The sequence below is a fragment of the Octopus sinensis genome, linkage group LG5 (assembly GCF_006345805.1).
Source record: "Octopus sinensis linkage group LG5, ASM634580v1, whole genome shotgun sequence".
Classification (NCBI taxonomy): domain Eukaryota; kingdom Metazoa; phylum Mollusca; class Cephalopoda; order Octopoda; family Octopodidae; genus Octopus; species Octopus sinensis.
In genome coordinates, this window is record NC_043001.1 from 115646717 (window position 1) to 115669216 (window position 22500).

Sequence of the window (22500 nt, forward strand, 5' to 3'; positions counted from 1 at the left end):
CGATTGCCAAATTTCACTTAACACTTCAACAGCACTTTTCTCACGGTAAAACAATAGTTTTTCTGTGAATGACAGCAGTTATACATTTCCCAGATGCCTTCGCTAAGCAGAATGATGTCTTTGCCACTTGACCCTTCTAACCTCTTCTAGGCCACCAAGGGCTGGAATGGAGATAACAGACCTCCAACGAAATCATTTATTCTCAATAATATACCTATCCTTCTGGCTGCTTTTCAATAGTTATAAAAACAAGAACTTCATAAGCTAAAGGTAGTTACTAAGAGCAACCATGTATGAGTGTGAACGTTATCATTGCACTTTCTTCAAACAAACAATGAAATCATTTGTTATCAACAGTATGTCTGTCCTTGTGGCTGTTTTGCAATAGTTATAAAAATGAGAACTCCGAATGACCATCGAAAGCAGTAATCATATATTTCAGCTTGGTTGATTTCACCAAGAGGAAAGAGCGCCCCAGAAGGTGTTTGTATACCATATAAAGACAAAGTGTACAAGTATTGTACGCAATTATGTTATAAGCTTTAGCTTCCATTTAGAGTGTTATAGCATAAAAATGAACTGTTGATGCCTGGTGCAAGGCAGAAGAGTTTAATTAACAAAAGAAGCTAAAGTAAAATTTATTGGTCAATTCAGACCAATTTCAATCCTGACTGTAGATGACAAGATTTACATGGATTTACTTGCTAAAGGGATCAGCTACATATCTACAAAATCATGTCTATAGGACGGGAAATGTCCAGAAGGCTGACATCTCCGGAATTCGTGGGTGTGTGGAACAAGCATTTTCAATCTGGGATGCATACAAGACAGACAGGAGAGTAAAAAGGAGTTGAATGTTGTATGGTTTGATCTGGTTAATGCTTATATTTCTGTACCATTCAGTAGATAGCTCCAATCAGTTGTTGATGAAAGCAATGGACTTCTTTTATATACTGGAAGAAAAGATTATCTGATGAAGAGCTGCTATAACAATTTCAAAATGCAGTTCATGGCAGAAAATTTCACAACAGAGTGGGATCGTCTTGAAATTGAAATACCTGTAGGTTGCACAATATCGATCATTTGAGCTTGTTATGGAGAAGCTACTTAGATCAGCAGATTGATCAGAGGAAATGGCTCGAGTGAAATCACATGAGAAGGCATTAATTGATGATATAACAATAATAACAAGAGAGTAAAATGATATACAAATCGTCCTGGATAGACTGGATGGACTAATTACTTCGGCAAGAGTGTGGTTTAAAGCTAATAAGTTACGCAGTCTGTCAGTTGTCAAAGGTCATCAGAAGAAGTTCAAAATAGCAGGTGAAACCATGTCAAAGGTTGAAAAGAAACCTATAAAATGTTTAGGACAATGGTACACTACCTCATTGTCCAATAAGAGTAGAGGCATTGAGATCATGGCAGAAAGAGAGGATGGGTTATAAGCAATAGATAAGTGAGGACCTCTCGGAAAATACAAGATTTGCCGCGTCCAGTTTGATCTATATCTCCGTCTTGCGTATATATTCTTGAGCATCCGTTCTTGTGTACCATTTCAGATATTTTTCACCGCCATAACGTGTGGATAATTAGTTATATGAAGTTAATGAGGTTTGTGCAAATGTAGAGTGTAGCGTGTAAAATCTAGCATGCATTGATTTCAACACTTCTTATTAATAACTGCACTTTTTGATTCCACGTAAATTGACAACTGAATGTTCAAAGAAGACTTGTAATGTGACTAGTAGCGGCCTCTTTTGAAAATGGACAAAATATGGCATCGTGCAGAAAAAGGGTTTATTCCCCAAGGACGATCATGCTGACACGGTTGCTATATTAGGTGATGACACTCCAACTTTATCAACTGTGCAAAAGTGGACAGTTGAATTTAGGAGGCGAACTGAGAGTATTGAAAAGACCCAATGTCTGGACGTCCTGCTACTTTCACCACCGAGGAAAACATTTAACATTTTCACCGCATGGTGATGGATGACGGGTGATTGACTATAAATCAAATAGCCAATGGTATTAGCATTTTCCGTGACAGATTTGAGAATATTCTGCACTTGGCATGACAATGGTTTCTGTTTGGTGGGTGCCACGTCTTCTAAGACCTGATCAAAAGCACACTAGACTGATCACATTATTCTAAAATCCGACATTGCTTGAAGCAGACTCAGCTGAATTCCTTGAACCTTTCTTAAGCCACGATGAGTGTTGGATTAAACACTTTGAGCCTCAGACAAAAAGATAATCCATGCAGTAGAAACACACGTCTTTACCTGTTCCAAGGAAGGCCGACATTGTTTCATCTGCATGGAAGGGGATAGTCTCAGATTTTTGTGATGCAAAAGGCATTGTGTTTATTGACTATTTTCAGAAGGGCTCTGCCATCAAGGGAGGGTATTATACCATCTTACTGAAGCAGTTACAAAAGACTATCGAGACCAAATGCCCCGGGAAACTAATGCAACGGGTTCTGTATCATCAAAACAAGACAATGCCGCAGCACATACGTCCTTGCCTTCAATGGCTGTTGAGCATGGCCCTGGTTTTGAACTAGTTGATCACCTTACTTCTTCTCCCGATTTACCCCCTTCTGACTATCGTTTGTACATCAACTTTCAAAAATACTCGGTTGGGAATCGTCATCGCATTGACGATGACATCGTATCTGTTGCTGAGGACTTTTTTGAGCAACAGGATGAAAGCTTGTTCACCAATGGGATTCAAGAACTGAAATACCAACGGAAGAATTGCGTGGACCTCAAGGAGGGGGTGTTGAAAAAAAAACTCTCATTTGCTCACATTCGTTGAGAGTATCTTTGTCAGAATATGAACTTTTCAACCGACCATCATATGTAGGATACCTTAATAAATAAAAGTGATTTAGGAAGATTAGCTGGATATTAAGCTATTGTATGGTACCATTGTAAAACGTTTGAAAATGTTGGGCAAAACAGTTGCGGTCCCCATTTGGCCATTGATGATACGAATATCTTACGATAATAAAATATCGATTATTAATTAAGATTAAGGAATTTTACTATAAAATGTAAAACATGGAAGTATTTATTTCAGATACTAAAAAACTGAAGGAGAAGGATCTCCTGAAAGTGGCACGGCAATTGGGAAGCGATTGGTGGCAAGTAGGTGAGTAGAAAATAATGATATCTAATTGATTTCTGTAAATGTTACTTTTACTCAAAGTTTTTGTATGTCAGATTGACTGAGAACAGGTTCCATTCCTAATTTCCATTTGAAATGTTATCTGTAAAATAATTCTATTAAATATATTAATGTAATTTAATGAAATCGAGGTTAGCGTCATTGGTAAAATGGATAATTAATGATACACAATAGAATCAATTTTGTCTTTGGCAAGAGGTGGACTAAAGCAGGTTGTTGTTTAAGGGTAAACAGGTAAGCTAATGACAATGTTTTTGTTTGTCTTACATTTTTACTAAGTTTACTGCTTGGTATTTGTAAGGAAGCAAAGTTAATAATCAGAAAAACTCTTGTTTATTCCACCGTAAGAATTTGAGTTAGGTTCTTCTTGAAACAACCATTGTTAAGACCATTATGTAAGAAGCAGGTAATCGCAACTCATATCACCATATTAGAATGACGACGTCTTAATCACATGACATACGCCAGCAAAATGGTTGAATCATTTTCAACTTAAGCAAACCCCCTAATATCGTATTAACCTTGTGATTGAGGAAGTTTCTTTCTCAATTTAAAGATGTTTCTATGAAAAGTTATAAAAATATGATTTGCACCCGTTTTTAAGCTACCGAACACCATTGCAATTCTTGGGTATGATAATGGGCGATCCTTCGGTATAGGTACCATTAGTACCGGACGTAGCTTTGTTTACATTTCTGAAGATAACAGAAACCCTTTTCTCCCACCCTAACCCTAACCATGACCCCACCATATATATTAAAAAAACACTTTCTTGAAATGCTTCCGGTACTTATACCGAAGTTACGCCTAATAATGTATACCGTCGTTAAAGGATGAATTTGTTTTTGTTCGTATAATAGAATATAAATTCTTATTTGGCAAAATATTTTTAGATGGTGAAAGAGAAAGTATTAAAAGATGAAATAATCGACAGAAGAAAAAGGGAATTATTTCACCAACGAAACAAAGGAAACGAAAGAAGTGGGAAAGGATTAACCAGTAGAAGATGGGTGGCGAGGGGTTTAATCTTTTATACTTTTAATGTTTTTTCTTCCTTTCCCTAGAAATTCCCCTAAAAATCTGCTGCTAAATATAAATCTATATTCTATGAAAGTAAATTGTCCTTCAAAAAGTGTATTTTATTATAGAAACCAGAAGTGATGAGAGTAATATACGAATATTTCATGAAACCCGTTTGATATTCGATTGGGCTGTTCCTGTGTGGGTCTCGGCAACTTGTATAACCCCGTTAAATTGTCAGCGATTCACTGTTTTGTTGATCCAAATGATGACAGCATCCATACACAGGCTATAGAAGGGCGATGGACGTTCATGAAGAAGGAAGGCAAGGATGTGGAATTACTCTTTTGATTGACTCAATCACCTGACTGTGGCCATGCTAGAGCACCGCCTTTGAACAAATCGACGTCAGGACTTATTTTTTTAGCCTAGTTCTTATTCTGTTGTTGCCTTTTGACAAACCATTAAGCTACGAAGAACTAAATATAGCAACACTGATTGTCAAGCGGTCACGGGACACAAACAAACACGACGGGCATCTTTCAGTTTCTGTCTACCCCCCACCCCACCCCAAAAAAACCCTCGGATATTTTTGCGTGGTATCAAGTACCCTGACCTCCTAATATGTTGCAAACTTCTTATTTTTGTTCGGAAAAGTGGGGAGGGGGTTCGCCCCCCACCATATCACGGAAACATTGGAATTTTTATTTTCTTACTGAAAATCATGCGAGTGAAAGAATCAAATAATACCTAAGAGATGTTTCATTTGCAGATGAGACTGCGGAAGAGAATTGGATCAAAATTTACCATAACTTTTTTTCAGATACAAATGAAAGAATAATTTATCTGACACAAACAGAAAATAATTGATGGAAATATACTTCAGCAATTTTCAGCAATTTCATGACCTTTTTTGTGTATGTTTAAAAAGAGTTTTTTTAACCCTACCCTTTTAAGTGTATAGTACAGAAAAAGAATTTGACTCATGGAAGCATAAAAGTTTTCACAATAAACCGATGGGGAAGATGATGATTATGATGTGCAAAACAAGTATCTGCTAAGAAAATCCATTTTTTCATTCTTTTGTGGGTCAGGCAGAGATTTTTCTGCCAGATGGCCTTCTTCTTGTGAACCCTCACTAGTTTCCAAGCAAGGTAATATGTCTGCACATATTTTCAGGTTGATGTGCATTGACATGTGTTAAGTGATATGAAGACACAAAAACACACAGGACTACCTTCTTTGAGTTTCTGTTTATCAGATCCACTCAGATGGCTTTAGATGCTGCTATTAAAGAAGACACTTGCTCAAGGTGCTGCTCTGTGGAACTGAACTTGAAATCACATCGTTGGAAATCAAAGTTGTTTTCCTAATTTTCTTGGCTTTTCATTATTCATCAATGTTTATTCTTGCTTCATCTGTCATAAAAATTGTAGTTCCGGCAGTTCTCCATGTGACAACATGACCTACTAGAAATAACAGCACATTTCTCTTCAATTTGTCCTGTGGGTTACAAATATTGAAGACTGACATAATTATATATATATAGAATGTAAGAGAAATAGACAGGATGTTCATGGGTGGAATGTCTATAATCACACGTCTGTTCAGTCAGAACTGACCTGGATCTAAACAACAATGTCAAGTTATATTTCTGGAGAAAGACTAATGTTAGTGTCCACCATTCTGTAGTTTTATTTGAAAAGCCTTACACAATGTGAAGGTGTCAGTGGAGTTGACAAATATCTAAGCTTCACACAAGATTCTATGATGTAAATTTTAATAAATGAAGTTCATCGTCATCTTTCGACCTATGTTGTCTATACTGGAAGCGATTCGATGGTTCCGAGAGCTAAATGCCCTTCCTCGTGCCAACCACCTCACAGTTCACAGGTTGCTTTTATGTGGCACTGCACAGGCAATTTTATGTGCCACCACAGAGTTGCTTTAATGTGGTGCCACTTTAACATGGCACTGCACATCTGCTTTTATGAAGAAAGGTCACAAGTGTTTTTTGCCACCAGACGGATGAGTCTGAATATTTCTGCTGTGGAGTACAGATTTTCTTGGGTACAGCTGGGTGCCAGGCACCTTTGTCTTTATCATATCACCTGAAACTCTCCCATATCTTCTTGGGTGTCCCACTCCCATCTACTTTGAGAGATTGGCATTTCTTTATGGAGCTGTTGGCATCCAGCTCAGTTGTTAAGGTAAATGTTTGTTTCTACAGTTTATCTCAGTAGAAATAAATCTGTATTTTTTAAGTAGCCTCCACATTTTACACTGCTGTTTCTTTATAATTTCAAAACATCAGATGACAGAAGAAGCATCATCAATATCTACCATGTTTTAAAGACTAAACGAAAATATACAAAACATGTATAACATCGTTTTTACAAATCTGTGGAAGAATTCCTGTGAAACATTTGCTCTGAAATAATATATTTAGCCAAATTTCTGAACATTATTGACTGGAATGTCAAGAAGATAAGACTGTGTCATGATTAAGGTTTGATAAATTTATGGAAGTGTTGCTAAACAAAGGTAACACTGGACAGAAATACAGCAGCAGAAGTGTATGTAAGGAACAAAATATAAAAACAAAAGCAAGAAAAATATATTGACTGGGATTTGAGAGGAAAAGTAAGAGAAAAGAGAGAGAAAAAATTATAGAATAGATTTTTTCCCTTAACACCTCATAAAAGAGATGAGTTCATATGACTGAGGTATCTGTACAAATCCTTTTTTCGAAAAAGTAACCCAATGATGCACAAACGTATTCATACGGGAGAGAAACCGTATCATTGTGATATCTGTGGTAAATCATTCTCTCAAAGTAATGACTTAAAGAAACACAAACCTATTCATACAGGAGAGAGGAAATATCATTATGATATCTGTGGTAAACCATTCATTCAACAGAGTGCCGTATCTATACACAAACGTATTCATACAGGAGAGAAGCCATATCACTGTGATGTCTGTGGTAAATCGTTCTCTCAAAGTAATGACTTAAAGAAACACAAACCTATTCAAACAGGGGAGAAAGGAAAAGGGTAATTTCTATGGTTTCTTGTTTACTATGTTTAATATTCCTGTGTTGTAAATTGTGGTGAAAGTATTTCAAAGAATTTTAGATTTTTTCATTTGTTTATGCAGTTTCCTTTCCATGTTCTAAGGGCCTCTATACCTAATCTCCTCTTCCTGACAACCCCACACATTATTCTTTCTTGAATATCGCATCCTGTAATTAACTGACTTCTCGTCTACAACTGTGATTGTCACACGCCGATGATAGGTCAATACCTTGAAACTCGAGTCCGTGTGTATCATAAGTTGAAGACGGGAAGGATGACTTCCCTTTGCAAATACTGATAGGGCACGGAAAGTGTGTCTATAGCCAGCTGGAAGAGGTGTCTTCCTGGGGCTACAAACTACAGTAGCATCCACCCTTAGGGGTTAGCCATATTCAAATGGAAAATATACGTCACGATGTGTTGCCGCTACTGTTTATAACTCGCTCTGAGATTTATCATTGTTTGATTTCACTTTTTCAATATCAGTGTCAATCGATACTGGAAAAAGTATATGTATTTGTGAGGGGAGCTGACTTCTCGTTGACAACTATGATTGTCACACGTCGATGATAGGTCAATACCTTGAAGGTGGGTGGCTGAGTGGTTAGGGCATTCGACTCACGATCGTATGGTTGTCAGTTCGATTCCAGGCAACGCGTTGCGTCCTTTAATTCACGTTTGAATTAAATGCTTTGCGGTATTTCGTCTGTCTTTACGTTCTGAGTTCAAATTCCACCGAGGTCGACTTTGCTTTTCATCCTTTCGGGGTCGATAAATTAATTACCAGTTGCGTACTGGAGTCGATCTAATCGACTTCCCCTCCTCCAAAATTTCCGGCTTTGTTCCTAGAGAAGAAAAGAATATTTTTATATGGTTGTGTATTGTAGAACTTGTAGTCAATAAAGCTATACATAATAGGGGCTAAATATTAGGTTAAAAACCCTCTCAATAGATAAAGCTGAACGCTTCCCGTATAACTCGAACCAACATCTCCTGTAAATTACACAAGCGTTCTACCTCTGGACCAATGCAACCCAGCCAATTTCTGTATCCAAAGTGGATTTTAACCAAGTATTAAAGCCCTCTTATTTACAGCATCATTTATTTTGGGACTAAATTGTTCCAAGAATGAATTATTTCACCTTCTCTCTGATTTTATAAGACATTATTTTATGGTTTCATGCAGGGTTGACTGAATCACATGTGCTAACATGCTGAGGCGGTTACGAAAAGATATCAAGACCAAACGGCCAGGCAACCTGCCAAAAGGGGTCATATTTCGCCAGGACAATGCCCCAGTACACAAGTCAGTCCTTGGTTCCAATGGCTATTGTATATGACTGTGGCTTTGAAGTGGTTGACCAGCTTCCCTGTTCCTCTGATTTGGCCCCTGACTGTCATTTGTTTCCAAATATGAAAAACTAAACCCCAAAAAGCAACATCTGGCTGGGAAGCATTATCGCAGTGATGACGACGACATGTCTGCTGTTGATGACATTTTGGAGCAGCAGGAAGAAAGCTTGTTCATCAATGGGTCCCAAATACCACAACACTGATGGAAGATGTGTGTGGACCATAAGGGGGAGAAGGTTGAAAAATAAAACTCATTTGGTCACATTCCATTAGATTTACTGATAAGCTAATGAACCTTCCAGCTGACTCTTGTGTGTGAGCATTGGAATCACAATCATGAGGTTGTGAGTTCGAATCCTGGTCCGAGCTGTGTGTTGTGTTCTTGGGCAAAACACTTTATCTCACGTTACTCCAGTTCACTAATCGATAGAAATGAGCTGTGACCCCTCACTGCTTCCAAGCTGTATCGGCCCTCTTTGCCTTTCCCTTGGATAACATCGGTGGCGTGGAGGGGAGGGGCCAGTATGCATGGGCGGCTTCTGATCTTCCATAAACAGCCTTGCTCGGATTTATGCCTCCAAGGGGAACTTTCTAAGTGCAACCTCATGCTCATTCATGACCGAAGGGGGTCTTTAGCCTTTATACATACATACATACATACATACATACATACATACATACATACATACATACATACATACACACACACACTCACACTCACACAAACATATATATATAGATAGATAGATATAGATAGATAGATAGATAGATAGATAGATAGATAGATAGATAGATAGATAGATAGATAGATAGATAGATAGATGATAGATATAGATATACGAGGGGCGTTCAATAAGTAATACCTCTGACCCACTTGCAGTTGTTTGATCTAGCTAAAATTTTGCCTGTGCAATTATTTATATCTCTATAGATTAAGTGGCAAATTACAGCTCTGAACTATTTGTGTTTTCTGATTTACAGGTATTTGAACTGAGTCAAGTGGGAAATGGAGCCTGTTGAGTGTCGAGCAGTGATCCGGTTTTTGTATTTGAAAGGACGCACACCACGGGGTACTTTTGATGAAATGAGAGTAACTTATGGTGATGATGCCCCATCATATGAACTTGTAAAATGCTGGCATCGTGAATTCAAACATGGTTGGAACTCTGTGGAAACAGCTCCCAGATCTGGTCGCCCCCTTCTGCCATTGATAAGGCATCTGTCCGTCAAGTTGAGGCTGTAATTTTGGAAGATCGACGCATAACTATTCGCCAAATAGCGCATGAGGTCAAGATTAGCACCGGGTCTGAGGAAACTACCATTCATGACCATTTGCATATGCAAAAGGTGTCTGCCAGATGGATTCTCAGGCTGCTCACACCTTTCCAGAAGCAAGAACGCGTCGATTCCTCGAGGATGAATTTAGAGATGTGCCAAGAAGATGAGTCAACATTTTTCAAAAGACTGATTACACAAGATGAAACCTGGGTCTATCACTATGATCCAGAGACCAAAGCCCAGTCAATGCAGTGGAAGCACTGTGACTCTCCTCCTCCAAAGAAGGCAAGGGTGCAGCCCTCCGCTGGCAAGGTCATGCTCACAGTCTTCTGGGACCAGGACGGAGTAATGATGACAGATTTCCTGGCAAAGGGTGCCACAATTACAGGAGTCTATTATGCTTCACTTTTGAGGAAATTAAGAGAAGCTATCAAAATCAAGAGGCGGGGCAAGATCAGCAAAGTCATCCTCCTCCTGCAGGACAACGCTCCGATCCACAACTCGCGTGTCGCCAGATCAGAAGCACAGGCGTGCGGCTATGAATTCATCCCCCATTCCCTTTACTCTCCTGACCTTGCACCCTCTGATTTTCACCTCTTCCCAGCCATGAAGTTGTTATTGAAAGGAAAGTGTTTCCCAGATGATGCAGCCTTGATTTCTGAAGTCACGTCGTGGTTGGAGGACCAAGTTGGGGTCTTCTACAAAAACGGTATTCAAAGCTGCATCAAATAATGGGGGAAATGCGTAACTCTGGGTGGTTCCTATATAGAAAAAGACTAATAACTGTGCCAAGTTTCGTTGCTCTACTGCTATGGGAAGTGGGTCAGGGGCATTACTTATTGAACGCCCCTCGTATATATATATATATATATATATATATATATATATATATATATATATATATATATATATATATATATATATATATATATATACAGAGAGAGAGAGAGAGAGTGGATATGCATGTGTAGAATGTATAAGTATATGCATACATGTATGTATGTATAAATATATGCATATATGTATATGTTTACATACGTGAGACAGAAAGACAGGGAGCGTGTGTGTTAGAGAATAAAAGTGAGTAAGAGTGAGAGTATGAGAGAGTGAGTCTCAGACATTTGGTCCTTGTTAAATGCATGTCAGTCGCCCACTTGAGGAAATAATATACATCGTAAACAAAGTAATTAACTCTCTAATTATCCCATTTAATTACTTCATATGAGCTGTTATTATTAATTCCCACCTTGCTATTAAGAACATGTTTGCATTCCAGGAAATAATGGCCATCAAACTTGAGTTTACCATATCAATATGTATCTATCTATCCTATCCATCTATGTGCGTGTATGCGTATATATATTTATATATATGTAGTTTGTGCATGTGTGTGTGTGTGTGTGCGTGCGCGTGCGTATTTGTAAGTATCTTGTAATGGGTGCAGGGTGGACGAAAGATGAACGTGGAGCTAAAACCGAAGAAGGCGGTGTGATGAGAAGAATAATTGGATGTGGTAGATTTTAGTGCAAACATACATCTTTTAGACGAGACAACATTGTGTAGGCATGAGGAGTGGGTCAGGCTGCAGCCCTTTTCTACATACACCTCTCTCTTTCTCTTTCTCTCTGATATATATATATATATATATATATATATATATATACACGCATACATACATGCATACATATATGTGTGTATGTGAATGCATGCATGTGAGAGGGAGACAGAAAGAGACAAAGACATAGCGAAAAGTAGATTGAGAGTAACAAATATACTCGTGCTGTATCGAATAGACTGGAAGAGAGCGAAATGAAGTCCAATGGCTCTCCGTGTCGCTTTATCCAGAAACGGAATCCAAATAGGTTGAATTATTTTATCAAACATGAATCGGAATATTACATTGATTAAATATATCAATTAAAAACAAAGAAACATTTGTTTCTTGGTCATCTTGAAATTCAAATCCATGTCTTTCTTTCGAACCTGATATACATAAGTGGGTGTGCGTATATATATATATATATATATATATATATATATATATATATATATATATATATATATATATCGAGGTTATGAGAGGTAATGATGTCAAGAAGACCCAAAGGTGTCAGGTAATGCTGAGTAAATGGTATGGACAGACTATAGTTAAGCTCCAGGTTCGATGATTATAGGAATGAGGTTCCAACGTAGGTCATATATCAGCATGTGTATATATAAAAAGATCACAGAAAAAGATTTTTAAAAAATCCAAGGCTATGAAAGATTTCAGAACATTTATAAAGAGATCTTACAGCTGTTTCCGGGATATTTCATAAATCCCTTCATCAGAGACGGTGCGAGAAAATGGTTAAGCAATAGTTATTATAGAGAATATTGCTTAACCATTTTCTCGCACCGTCTCTGATGAAGAGATATATAAATATCCCAGAAAAAGCTGAAAGACCTCTTTATAAATGTTCTGAAATCTTTCATAGCCTTGGATTCTTTATCTCATTCTGTTAATTAACACACACACACACACACATATACATTTTCCCGAGTATCTATCTATCTATCTATATATGATTGACTCTCCCTTCGAAGGCAACGTATGATTTGTCTATAGTGATCAAATGTTCGTGCCGCACATTAGCTCCATCAAATCGACGTTGTCTGAACAGGTGCACAGTGTGCCACCCGTCACGTGTCGAAGTGATCGCAGAGCAGCGTGAGATGAAGTGTTTTGCTCAAGAACACAACACACTACCCGGTCTGGGAATTGAATCCACGATCTCGCGATTGTTAGTCCAGCACCCTATCCACTAGGCCACACGCTCCCCATAAATATGTGTGTGTGTGTGTGTGTGTGTGTGTGTGTAAGTGAATTTAAGCATTTAAACAGTTGGCGTGTGTCGTATCTGTGGACCCCAGCCTGATATTGGTTGACACTAACAAATATATGCGAACTGAGATGAGTGGGCTCTGATGCCTTTCCAGTTATATGATAGTCCCGTGTTTAGTAGGAGTTATATCTCAAACACAGTCTGGAATCGAACCCGCGTCTGCTGAAGCACACTGAAAATGTATAATTACAGCAAATAAGAAGATAAGAGATAATTACTGCTTTGATGTTGAACAGTATTGTACATTTGGTTAACTTAAAAATTCAGGATTTATTTAACAAACACTAAATATCACTTGTCTGTTGGCCTTTGTCTGTCTGTGAACAAAGCGGTAAAGAGAGAGGCAGATATATATATATATATATATATATATATATATATATATATATATATATATATATATATATATATATATATATATATATATATATATCTTGGACAGGAGGAACATAAAAGCTGCGACGTGTGTTTATGCACGTTTCATCATCATCATCATCATCATCAGTATCATCATCGTCGTCGTCGTCATCATCGTCATCTAATATTTTCTCATGCTGGTATGAAGGGGATGCGTCATCACACACCCTGTGAGTTTATATTTGAAGATATTTCTCCCATAGACAGCTTGGAGTGACCCACATTGATGCTGAAATAACATCCTGAATTTTTTGGAAAAACAACATTTCTCTCTCTTTTCCTATTTTATCATGTTGTATACCCTCTCTCTCTCTCTATCTCTTTCTCTCTCTCTGTCTCTATCTCTTTCACTCTCTCTCTCTCTCTCTCTCTATATATATATATATATATATATATATATATACATATATATATAGAGAGAGAGTGAAAGAGATAGAGACAGAAAGAGAGAAAAAGAGAGAGAGAGAGAGAGAGAGGGGTATACAACATGATAAAATAGGAAAAGAGAGAGAAATGTTGTTTTCCCAAAATATTCAGGATGTTATTTCAGCATCAATGTGGGTCACTCCAAGCTGTCTATGGGAGAAATATATTGACACAAATAATATCAGTTACGTTTCCTACGATAAAATAAAGAATATACATAGTTAAGGGGTTTGTATATATAAAAGGGCTTCCTTTATATAATATTTATAAGAAATCTAGAAATGGAGCTTATATATCTATTAATCTAGAAACCAAAGTGTTTGCAACAAAACTACAAATAGATGATAGGATAGACTATCTGGCACGCACGACCCTTTTTCCAACGGTGAAGGACCATAAAGTAAACTTAGAGAATAGACCTTAGTGTAGATTGCTTAACCCAGCAAAGACTGAGTTAGCTGTGGTGTGGAAAGAAATATTAGAAAGGACCATTTTCGGAGAAAAGGTAGGTTCCTTATTAAGACTAGAAGAAAAATCGCCCCCCGCACAAACCATAGAAGGGAAAAGATGTATCGCAAATGACAATAAATGTGGTTGATCTGTTCAGTCTTGCTTTTGTACGGCCTACATTTGTTGTGTGTCAGTGTGTTTTGCCTTCTATGCTGTAGGTAGTTGGCGGAGATCTCTTGATTTTGAATTGCATGGAGATAGCTTTCAAAGTGGGATGTCATAAATTAATCGCTCCTCCATGCCTAACTTCTGACATGATCAATCTCTGGATCATAGTGATAGACCCAGGTTTCATCTTGTGTAATCAGTCTTTTGAAAAATGTTGACTCATCTTCTTGGCACATCTCTAAATTCATCCTCGAGGAATCGACGCGTTCTTGCTTCTGGAAAGGTGTGAGCAGCCTGAGAATCCATCTGGCAGACACCTTTTGCATATGCAAATGGTCATGAATGGTAGTTTCCTCAGACCCGGTGCTAATCTTGACCTCATGCGCTATTTGGCGAATAGTTATGCGTCGATCTTCCAAAATTACAGCCTCAACTTGACGGACAGATGCCTTATCAATGGCAGAAGGGGGCGACCAGATCTGGGAGCTGTTTCCACAGAGTTCCAACCATGTTTGAATTCACGATGCCAGCATTTTACAAGTTCATATGATGGGGCATCATCACCATAAGTTACTCTCATTTCATCAAAAGTACCCCGTGGTGTGCGTCCTTTCAAATACAAAAACCGGATCACTGCTCGACACTCAACAGGCTCCATTTCCCACTTGCCTCAGTTCAAATACCTGTAAATCAGAAAACACAAATAGTTCAGAGCTGTAATTTGCCACTTAATCTATAGAGATATAAATAATTGCACAGGCAAAATTTTAGCTAGATCAAACAACTGCAAGTGGGTCAGAGGTATTACTTATTGAACGCCCCTCGTATATCTATATCTATCTATCTATCTATCTATCTATCTATCTATCTATCTATCTATCTATCTATCTATCTATCTATCTATCTATCTATCTATCTATCTATCTATATCTATCTATCTATATATATATATATGTTTGTGTGAGTGTGTGTGTGTATGTATGTATGTATGTATGTATGTATGTATGTATGTATGTATGTATGTATAAAGGCTAAAGACCCCCTTCGGTCATGAATGAGCATGAGGTTGCACTTAGAAAGTTCCCCTTGGAGGCATAAATCCGAGCAAGGCTGTTTATGGAAGATCAGAAGCCGCCCATGCATACTGGCCCCTCCCCTCCACGCCACCGATGTTATCCAAGGGAAAGGCAAAGAGGGCCGATACAGCTTGGAAGCAGTGAGGGGTCACAGCTCATTTCTATCGATTAGTGAACTGGAGTAACGTGAGATAAAGTGTTTTGCCCAAGAACACAACACACAGCTCGGACCAGGATTCGAACTCACAACCTCATGATTGTGATTCCAATGCTCACACACAAGAGTCAGCTGGAAGGTTCATTAGCTTATCAGTAAATCTAATGGAATGTGACCAAATGAGTTTTATTTTTCAACCTTCTCCCCCTTATGGTCCACACACATCTTCCATCAGTGTTGTGGTATTTGGGACCCATTGATGAACAAGCTTTCTTCCTGCTGCTCCAAAATGTCATCAACAGCAGACATGTCGTCGTCATCACTGCGATAATGCTTCCCAGCCAGATGTTGCTTTTTGGGGTTTAGTTTTTCATATTTGGAAACAAATGACAGTCAGGGGCCAAATCAGAGGAACAGGGAAGCTGGTCAACCACTTCAAAGCCACAGTCATATACAATAGCCATTGGAACCAAGGACTGACTTGTGTACTGGGGCATTGTCCTGGCGAAATATGACCCCTTTTGGCAGGTTGCCTGGCCGTTTGGTCTTGATATCTTTTCGTAACCGCCTCAGCATGTTAGCACATGTGATTCAGTCAACCCTGCATGAAACCATAAAATAATGTCTTATAAAATCAGAGAGAAGGTGAAATAATTCATTCTTGGAACAATTTAGTCCCAAAATAAATGATGCTGTAAATAAGAGGGCTTTAATACTTGGTTAAAATCCACTTTGGATACAGAAATTGGCTGGGTTGCATTGGTCCAGAGGTAGAACGCTTGTGTAATTTACAGGAGATGTTGGTTCGAGTTATACGGGAAGCGTTCAGCTTTATCTATTGAGAGGGTTTTTAACCTAATATTTAGCCCCTATTATGTATAGCTTTATTGACTACAAGTTCTACAATACACAACCATATAAAAATATTCTTTTCTTCTCTAGGAACAAAGCCGGAAATTTTGGAGGAGGGGAAGTCGATTAGATCGACTCCAGTACGCAACTGGTAATTAATTTATCGACCCCGAAAGGATGAAAAGCAAAGTCGACCTCGGTGGAATTTGAACTCAGAACGTAAAGACAGACGAAATACCGCAAAGCATTTAATTCAAACGTGAATTAAAGGACGCAACGCGTTGCCTGGAATCGAACTGACAACCATACGATCGTGAGTCGAATGCCCTAACCACTCAGCCACCCACCTTCAAGGTATTGACCTATCATCGACGTGTGACAATCATAGTTGTCAACGAGAAGTCAGCTCCCCTCACAAATACATATACTTTTTCCAGTATCGATTGACACTGATATTGAAAAAGTGAAATCAAACAATGATAAATCTCAGAGCGAGTTATAAACAGTAGCGGCAACACATCGTGACGTATATTTTCCATTTGAATATGGCTAACCCCTAAGGGTGGATGCTACTGTAGTTTGTAGCCCCAGGAAGACACCTCTTCCAGCTGGCTATAGACACACTTTCCGTGCCCTATCAGTATTTGCAAAGGGAAGTCATCCTTCCCGTCTTCAACTTATGATACACACGGACTCGAGTTTCAAGGTATTGACCTATCATCGGCGTGTGACAATCACAGTTGTAGACGAGAAGTCAGTTAATTACAGGATGCGATATTCAAGAAAGAATAATGTGTGGGGTTGTCAGGAAGAGGAGATTAGGTATAGAGGCCCTTAGAACATGGAAAGGAAACTGCATAAACAAATGAAAAAATCTAAAATTCTTTGAAATACTTTCACCACAATTTACAACACAGGAATATTAAACATAGTAAACAAGAAACCATAGAAATTACCCTTTTCCTTTCTCCCCTGTTTGAATATGTTTGTGTCTTTTGAAGTCAGTACTTTGAGAGAATGATTTACCACAGACATCACAGTGATATGGCTTCTCTCCCGTATGAATACGTTTGTGTATAGATACGGCACTCTGTTGAATGAATGGTTTACCACAGACATCACAATGATATTTCCTCTCTCACGTATGAATAGGTTTGTGTTTCTTTAAGTCATTACTTTGAGAAAATGATTTACCACAGATATCACAATGATACGGTTTCTCTCCCGTATGAATATGTTTGTGCATAATTGGGTTACTTTTTCGAAAAAAGGATTTGTACAGATACCTCAGTCATATGAACTCATCTCTTTTATGAGGTGTTAAGGGAAAAAATCTATTCTATAATTTTTTTCTCTCTCTTTTCTCTTACTTTTCCTCTCAAATCCCAGTCAATATATTTTTCTTGCTTTTGTTTTTATATTTTGTTCCTTACATACACTTCTGCTGCTGTATTTCTGTCCAGTGTTACCTTTGTTTAGCAACACTTCCATAAATTTATCAAACCTTAATCATGACACAGTCTTATCTTCTTGACATTCCAGTCAATAATGTTCAGAAATTTGGCTAAATATATTATTTCAGAGCAAATGTTTCACAGGAATTCTTCCACAGATTTGTAAAAACGATGTTATACATGTTTTGTATATTTTCGTTTAGTCTTTAAAACATGGTAGATATTGATGATGCTTCTTCTGTCATCTGATGTTTTGAAATTATAAAGAAACAGCAGTGTAAAATGTGGAGGCTACTTAAAAAATACAGATTTATTTCTACTGAGATAAACTGTAGAAACAAACATTTACCTTAACAACTGAGCTGGATGCCAACAGCTCCATAAAGAAATGCCAATCTCTCAAAGTAGATGGGAGTGGGACACCCAAGAAGATATGGGAGAGTTTCAGGTGATATGATAAAGACAAAGGTGCCTGGCACCCAGCTGTACCCAAGAAAATCTGTACTCCACAGCAGAAATATTCAGACTCATCCGTCTGGTGGCAAAAAACACTTGTGACCTTTCTTCATAAAAGCAGATGTGCAGTGCCATGTTAAAGTGGCACCACATTAAAGCAACTCTGTGGTGGCACATAAAATTGCCTGTGCAGTGCCACATAAAAGCAACCTGTGAACTGTGAGGTGGTTGGCACGAGGAAGGGCATTTAGCTCTCGGAACCATCGAATCGCTTCCAGTATAGACAACATAGGTCGAAAGATGACGATGAACTTCATTTATTAAAATTTACATCATAGAATCTTGTGTGAAGCTTAGATATTTGTCAACTCCACTGACACCTTCACATTGTGTAAGGCTTTTCAAATAAAACTACAGAATGGTGGACACTAACATTAGTCTTTCTCCAGAAATATAACTTGACATTGTTGTTTAGATCCAGGTCAGTTCTGACTGAACAGACGTGTGATTATAGACATTCCACCCATGAACATCCTGTCTATTTCTCTTACATTCTATATATATAATTATGTCAGTCTTCAATATTTGTAACCCATAGGAGAAATTGAAGAGAAATGTGCTGTTATTTCTAGTAGGTCATGTTGTCACATGGAGAACTGCCGGAACTACAATTTTTATGACAGATGAAGCAAGAATAAACATTGATGAATAATGAAAAGCCAAGAAAATTAGGAAAACAACTTTGATTTCCAACGATGTGATTTCAAGTTCAGTTCCACAGAGCAGCACCTTGAGCAAGTGTCTTCTTTAATAGCAGCATCTAATGCTGTCATCATTTGGATCAACAAAACAGTGAATCGCTGACAATTTAACGGGGTTATACAAGTTGCCGAGACCCACACAGGAACAGCCCAATCGAATATCAAACGGGTTTCATGAAATATTCGTATATTACTCTCATCACTTCTGGTTTCCATCATAAAATACACTTTTTGAAGGACAATTTACTTTCATAGAATATAGATTTATATTTAGCAGCAGATTTTTAGGGGAATTTCTAGGGAAAGGAAGAAAAAACATTAAAAGTATAAAAGATTAAACCCCTCGCCACCCATCTTCTACTGGTTAATCCTTTCCCACTTCTTTCGTTTCCTTTGTTTCGTTGGTGAAATAATTCCCTTTTTCTTCTGTCGATTATTTCATCTTTTAATACTTTCTCTTTCACCATCTAAAAATATTTTGCCAAATAAGAATTTATATTCTATTATACGACCAAAAACAAATTCATCCTTTAACGACGGTATACATCATTAGGCGTAACTTCGGTATAAGTACCGGAAGCATTTCAAGAAAGTGTTTTTTTAATATATATGGTGGGGTCATGGTTAGGGTTAGGGTGGGAGAAAAGGGTTTCTGTTATCTTCAGAAATGTATACAAAGCTACGTCCGGTACTAATGGTACCTATACCGAAGGATCGCCCATTATCATACCCAAGAATTGCAATGGTGTTCGGTAGCTTAAAAACGGGTGCAAATCATATTTTTATAACTTTTCATAGAAACATCTTTAAATCGAGAAAGAAACTTCCTCAATCACAAGGTTAATACGATATTAGGAGGTTTGCTTAAGTTGAAAATGATTCAACCATTTTGCTGGCGTATGTCATGTGATTAAGACGTCGTCATTCTAATATGGTGATATGAGTTGCGATTACCTGCTTCTTACACAATGGTCTTAACAATGGTTGTTTCAAGAAGAACCTAACTCAAATTCTTACGGTGGAATAAACAAGAGTTTTTCTGATTATTAACTTTGCTTCCTTACAAATACCAAGCAGTAAACTTAGTAAAAATGTAAGACAAACAAAAACATTGTCATTAGCTTACCTGTTTACCCTTAAACAACAACCTGCTTTAGTCCACCTCTTGCCAAAGACAAAATTGATTCTATTGTGTATCATTAATTATCCATTTTACCAATGACGCTAACCTCGATTTCATTAAATTACATTAATATATTTAATAGAATTATTTTACAGATAACATTTCAAATGGAAATTAGGAATGGAACCTGTTCTCAGTCAATCTGACATACAAAAACTTTGAGTAAAAGTAACATTTACAGAAATCAATTAGATATCATTATTTTCTACTCACCTACTTGCCACCAATCGCTTCCCAATTGCCGTGCCACTTTCAGGAGATCCTTCTCCTTCAGTTTTTTAGTATCTGAAATAAATACTTCCATGTTTTACATTTTATAGTAAAATTCCTTAATCTTAATTAATAATCGATATTTTATTATCGTAAGATATTCGTATCATCAATGGCCAAATGGGGACCGCAACTGTTTTGCCCAACATTTTCAAACGTTTTACAATGGTACCATACAATAGCTTAATATCCAGCTAATCTTCCTAAATCACTTTTATTTATTAAGGTATCCTACATATGATGGTCGGTTGAAAAGTTCATATTCTGACAAAGATACTCTCAACGAATGTGAGCAAATGAGAGTTTTTTTTTCAACACCTCCTCCTTGAGGTCCACGCAATTCTTCCGTTGGTATTTCAGTTCTTGAATCCCATTGGTGAACAAGCTTTCATCCTTTTGCTCAAAAAAGTCCTCAGCAACAGATACGATGTCATCGTCAATGCGATGACGATTCCCAACCGAGTATTTTTGAAAGTTGATGTACAAACGATAGTCAGAAGGGGGTAAATCGGAAGAAGAAGTAAGGTGATCAACTAGTTCAAAACCAGGGCCATGCTCAACAGCCATTGAAGGCAAGGACGTATGTGCTGCGGCATTGTCTTGTTTTGATGATACAGAACCCGTTGCATTAGTTTCCCGGGGCATTTGGTCTCGATAGTCTTTTGTAACTGCTTCAGTAAGATGGTATAATACCCTCCCTTGATGGCAGAGCCCTTCTGAAAATAGTCAATAAACACAATGCCTTTTGCATCACAAAAATCTGAGACTATCCCCTTCCATGCAGATGAAACAATGTCGGCCTTCCTTGGAACAGGTAAAGACGTGTGTTTCTACTGCATGGATTATCTTTTTGTCTGAGGCTCAAAGTGTTTAATCCAACACTCATCGTGGCTTAAGAAAGGTTCAAGGAATTCAGCTGAGTCTGCTTCAAGCAATGTCGGATTTTAGAATAATGTGATTAGTCTAGTGTGCTTTTGATCAGGTCTTAGAAGACGTGGCACCCACCAAACAGAAACCATTGTCATGCCAAGTGCAGAATATTCTCAAATCTGTCACCGAAAATGCTAATACCATTGGCTATTTGATTTATAGTCAATCACCCGTCATCCATCACCATGCGGTGAAAATGTTAAATGTTTTCCTCGGTGGTGAAAGTAGCAGGACGTCCAGACATTGGGTCCTTTTCAATACTCTCTGTTCGCCTCCTAAATTCAACTGTCCACTTTTGCACAGTTGATAAAGTTGGAGTGTCATCACCTAATATAGCAACCGTGTCAGCATGATCGCCCTTGGGGAATAAACCCTTTTTCTGCACGATGCCATATTTTGTCCATTTTCAAAAGAGGTCGCTACTAGTCACATTACAAGTCTTCTTTGAACATTCAGTTGTCAATTTACGTGGAATCAAAAAGTGCAGTTATTAATAAGAAGTGTTGAAATTAATGCATGCTAGATTTTACACGCTACACTCTACATTTGCACAAACCTCATTAACTTCATATAACTAATTATCCACACGTTATGGCGGTGAAAAATATCTGAAATGGTACACAAGAACGGATGCTCAAGAATATATACGCAAGACGGAGATATAGATCAAACTGGACGCGGCAAATCTCGTATTTTCCGAGAGGTCCTCACTTATCTATTGCTTATAACCCATCCTCTCTTTCTGCCATGATCTCAATGCCTCTACTCTTATTGGACAATGAGGTAGTGTACCATTGTCCTAAACATTTTACAGGTTTCTTTTCAACCTTTGACATGGTTTCACCTGCTATTTTGAACTTCTTCTGATGACCTTTGACAACTGACAGACTGCATTACTTATTAGCTTTAAACCACACTCTTGACCAAGTAATTAGTCCATCCAGTCTATCCAGGACGATTTGTATATCATTTTACTCTCTTGTTATTGTTATATCATCAATTAATGCCTTCTCATGTGATTTCACTCAAGCCATTTCCTCTGATCAATCTGCTGATCTAAGTAGCTTCTCCATAACAAGCTCAAATGATCGATAT

At 37.8% G+C, this 22500-nt stretch overlaps 1 long non-coding RNA gene across 1 annotated transcript; it reads left to right on the forward strand.

Moving 5' to 3' along the window:
• Window positions 1-432: 432 nt before the first annotated feature.
• Window positions 433-18554, forward strand: LOC118763411. The gene is made up of 3 exons (XR_004999164.1): window positions 433-755; window positions 11298-11300; window positions 18545-18554. It is a non-coding gene; the product is annotated as an uncharacterized LOC118763411 (long non-coding RNA).
• The last annotated feature ends 3946 nt before the right edge of the window (window positions 18555-22500 follow it).